Raw genomic sequence first — 5,111 nt, forward strand, 5'->3', positions numbered from 1 at the left:
TTATTGAGTGGTTTATTTGCTGTGGAATTTCATTCAGTATTTATTTGGGTGGGCTTTTTTCCTTTACTCTTTTTCCCTTCTGCTGCATACATCAGACCTGCCTATTCCTCTGTCAGTTTCATGACTGGTGCTGGGTAATAGGGATTTTTTAAGTTGCTCGTGATAGACACCCAATTCCACATTACTTTAAAAAGAGGGGTGGTGGGGAGAAGGATTAGTTTCACTCAACCAAAAAGCCAAGGGGTAGATCTTGAGGTGCTGCCGATTCCAGGGGCTCAGGTGGTGTCATTAGGCATCTCTCACCTCTCATCTCTCAGTACAGCTTTCCTCAGTGTAAGCTGCTTTTGCAGGCAGTCCCGCTCCTTGTGGAGGTCTTAGGAGCTCCATCCTGTGCAAGAAAACTGCTTTTTCTCAATAGTATATACAAATATTCTGGGTTTGGCTCTGATTGGACAGACTTGGGTCATGTGAGTGACCCCAGACCAGTCACAGTGGCTAGGAGGATGGGATATGCAGATGGGACAGGGCTAGGATGGTCTCCATTCAAGAAACAGGGGAGGCAATAGATCAGCCCACTATTAATATAACTATCAATATTAACATTTACTGTTTATTGGATGTTTCCTTTATTCATGCAAGTGTCTGATATTATCTCTCTATGCTGTCTACCCAGCTGAGTTCTGCAGCTTTAATAATGAAGAATGCAAGGGTCCCTGTTCTCCCTCCTGAAGTTTTCTTTCTAATGCAAGAGTGAGTGAGCAAGCATATTAGTTATCTGTTACTAGTTATCTGTAACAGTTTACCACCAACTATTGGCTTAAAAGAACAGGCATTTCTTATCTCACATTCTTCATGTGTTAGGGTTCCAGGTATGGCTTGGCTAGATCTTTTGTAAGCCTGTGATCACGGTGTCATCAGGGCTGTGTTCTCATTTGGCATCCAACTGGGGAAGGACCACATTCCAAGCTTGCATGGTTGTTGGCAGCATCCACCTGGCAACAGGACTTAAGCTCTCAGTTCCTTGATGCACATTCCTCTCCCCATGACAGCTCAGCGTGGCCAACGGCTTCTTCAAAGCCATCAAGGGAGAGCCTCTCAGCAAGATAGACATTACATTCTTAGGGAACGTAATCATGCATGCACAATCACGAACATTGGATCACTTTATCCATGTTCTACTGGTTAGAAACGAGTCCCAGGAACCACCACCCACTCTCATGAGGAGGGGATCACCCAAGGGCAGGTAAACCACAGAGGGGACCATGGGCCCTGCCTTCAGGGTTCTTACTAGGGTCCTTAGTAGTCTACCTTGCTACAACAAATAAACAAAATATAAGACCAAGGGCACTGAAGAGAAGTAAAAGGGTGATAAGTAATTGGGAGAGCATGCTAAAGCATGCCACAGCAATCAGAGATTTCTTCTGTTTGAACCAAAGCATGAGTTGTCACTATGCCAAGCACACAGGGAGGGTGTGCCTGGCAGAGGGCACAGTATCCCAAAGGCCTAGAGATGGGAAGAAGCTTAATGTGTTTAAGGAAAAGAATGATGTCAGCATGGCTCAGCCTCATCATGCAGGACCTCATGGAGTGAGTTTACACCAGGGGTCCCCAACCAGTACCGGTCCTTGGCCTGTTAGGAACCAGGCCGTACAGCAGGAGGTGAGCAGCAGGAGTGAGCATTGCTGCCTGAGCTTCACCTGTCAGATCAGCAGCAGCATTAGATTCTCATAGGAGCGTGAACCCTCGTGTGAACTGTACATGCAAGGGATCTAGGTTGCACGATCTTTATGGGAATCTAATGCCTGATGATCTGTCACTGTCTCCCATCACCCGCAGTTGGGCCTGTCTAGTTGCAGGAAAACAAGCTCAGGGCTCCCACTGATTCTACATTATGGTAAGTTGTGTAATTATTTCATTATGTATTACGATGTAATCATAATAGAGATAAAGTGCACGATAAGTGGAATGCACTTGAATCATCCTGAAACCACCCCCACCCCCAACCCGCTGCCCCGTCCATGGAAAAATTGACTTCCACAAAACTTGTCCCTGGTGCCAAAAAGGTTGGGGACCACTGGTTTATGCCAAAGAGCAAAGGAAAGACAATGAAGAATCTTACGTGGGAGAGTGACATGATCAGACTTGGGTTTTTAAAGATCATTCTGTGGCCAATGGATTTGAATCAGGAAGGCCAGTTGGGAGGTCTATAGATGCCCAAGAGCAGAGAGGATAATTGTGACTTAAAACTTACACTAGGCTGAGTGCAGTGGGTTATACCTGTAATCCCAGCCCTTTGGGAGGCCAAGGAGGGCAGATCACTTGGGGTCAGGAGTTCGAGACCAGCCTGGCCAACATGGTGAAACCCCATCTCTACTAAAAATACAAAGATTAGCTGGGTGTGATAGCAGGCACCTGTAATTCCAGCTACTCAGGGGCTGAGGCAGGTGAATCATTTGAACTTGGCAGATGGAGATTGCAGTGATCCGAGATCGCACCATTGTACTCCAGCCTGGGTGACAGAACGAGACTGTCTCAAAAAACAAAAAAAAACTTACACTGGGGCAAAGGTAATGGAGACCATCCTCATTTAGAGGGCGAGCAGCATTTGGTGATGATGGAGAAGGAAAGGGGGACACAAGGTTGGCACCTAGGTTTTTAGCTTGAGCCAGTAGTGGATAGTGACATTATTGTAGGAGTGAAGGACAAGTTTCCTGTCTACCCTCTGAAGCATCCCTGAAATGAACTGGCAATAGACAGATGAACAAGAGAAAAGGCATATACAAATTTATTAACATGCCCATGAACACAGGAGTTCCAAAAATAGACTCAAAGGCCAAATGATTGAAACTTACATAGAGGGAGATGGGGGAAATGCAGACAACTTGAAGGATTGTAAATGATTTTTAGGGGAATTGAATGGACCCAAAGAGCAAACCACAATGAGATACCATCTGACACTAGTCAGAATGGCTATTCTAAAAAGTCAAAAAATAACAGATGCTGGCGAGTTTGTGGAGAAAAGGGAATGCTTACACATTGCTGGTGGGAGAGTAAATTAGTTCAGTCACTGGAAAGCAATTGGGTGACATCTCAAAGAACTTAAAACAACTATCATTCAGCCCAGCAATCCCATTATTGGGTATATACCCAAGGCAATATAAATTGTTCTCCCATAAAGACACATGCACATGTATGTTCATCACAGCACTATTCACAATAGCAAAAACGGAATCAACTTAAATGTCCATCAGTGGTGGATAAAGAAAATGTGGTGCCATATACATCATAGAATACTACACAGTTAATAAAAAAGAATGAGATTGTGTCCTTTGCAGCAACATGGATGCAGCTAGAAGCCATTATCCTAAGTGAACTAATGCAGGAACAGAAAACCAAATACCATATGTTCTCACATATAAGTGGGAGCTAAACATTGGGTACATATGGAAATAAAGATGGGACCAACAGACATTGGGGCCTACATGGAGATGGAGGGTGGGAGGAGGGTGAAGATTAAAAAACTATCAGGTACTATGCTTATTACCTGAGTGATAAAATAATCTGTACACCAAACCCCTGTGACATGCAATTTACCCATGTAACAAACCTCCACATGTACTCCTGGAACTAAAATAAAAGAAAGAAAAAAAAAAAGCAGACAATAGTTTGTAAATTATTTTCTTTAGAAACTGAATGGGACAAGTTATGGGAAGGTGAGGGGTAGAACTGAACTGCAAACAAAGGTAGTCTTATTATGCAGATTAAGTCTTTTAGGTAATCTCTCAGAATTGCCCTTGGCAAAATAGATGAAAAGCATGAGCATGGTGACAACTTTTAGTCTCTTCTGTAGTGGTTAATTTTTTCTGGTTATTTTGGATGCTAATCCACCATGTTGACTTCTGATTAACCCCAGTCCCATGAATGCCTCCTGATTCCTGCTTTACTGTTCCTAGTGTAAGAACATGTTGACCCTGATGTTATCACACAAATTTTAGGCTATGATGCATACAGCATTCTTGCCTGTCCTGAAGGGTTGCCTTTAATTGGCTTGCTGGAGCAAGCATACCCTTTCCCTATAGTATATGCATAGCCCTGGTGTGGGGAGTAACACTGCAGAGATCTACCTGTACTGCCAACACCTAAGACCACACTTATGTCTATAAGTAAGTTCCTTCAATAAATCACCCAAAGTCAACAAACTGGATCTGTCTGCCTCCTTCTTTGGTTCCTTGGCTTCCTCAGCATTTGGGAATCACTTTGCATATTCATAGAAATTAAGACAATTGCATTTCTTTTGGAAGAAATTTTCCTCGGTCAGATAAGGGAACTTCCAGAGAGAGCCTGATATGGTTAGGCTGTGTCCCCCCCCAAATCTCATCTTGAATTATAGTTCCCATAATCACCACGTGTTGTGGGTGGGACCAGGTGGACACAATTGAATCATGGGGTTGGTTTCCTGCATCCTGTTCTCCTGATAGTTAGTTCTCATGAGATTTGATGGTTTTTATAAGGGACTTCCCCCTTCGCTGGACACTCATTCTCCTGCCACCCTATGGAGAGGTACCTTCTGCCTTGATTGCAAGTTTCCTGAGGCCTCCCCAGCCATGTGGAACTGTAAGTCAGTTAAACCTCTTCCTTTCTCAATTACCCAGTCTCAGATATTTCTTCACAGCAGCCTGAGAACAGAGCCCCTCCCTGCACTCAAGAGGGCAGAAACAAGAGAAGATTAGAACATCCTTGGTTCTGAAGCAGTTTCTAAGGCCTTTCATTTCCGTTAACTCAGAAGTGCTCTGCATGCCAAAGTAACAGACTTTGGGGTATCTTTCTCTGTGCCTCAATGGGGGCTGTGTGAAAATTCAGTCCCTGCTTTGCTCATATTAAGTCAGATATGCCTCTTGGATACTAAGAGGATGTGTCAAGTAGACAGCTGGCTTAGAGGGTAGGTTTGGGCTGGGGAGTATTTTTAGTGCTGAGAGCTTTACACAGTCTTCTTGTGGGATGCTTTCCAGAGAGTAGCCAGGAGATCATTTCAAAACATAGTTCTGATCACATAAACACCTTGCTCCAAACTCTGCCAAGTACAAAGTGCTTTCCCACAGCGCTTAGAAGTG

This window comes from Macaca mulatta, chromosome 20, assembly GCF_049350105.2.
Source record: "Macaca mulatta isolate MMU2019108-1 chromosome 20, T2T-MMU8v2.0, whole genome shotgun sequence".
Taxonomy (NCBI): domain Eukaryota; kingdom Metazoa; phylum Chordata; class Mammalia; order Primates; family Cercopithecidae; genus Macaca; species Macaca mulatta.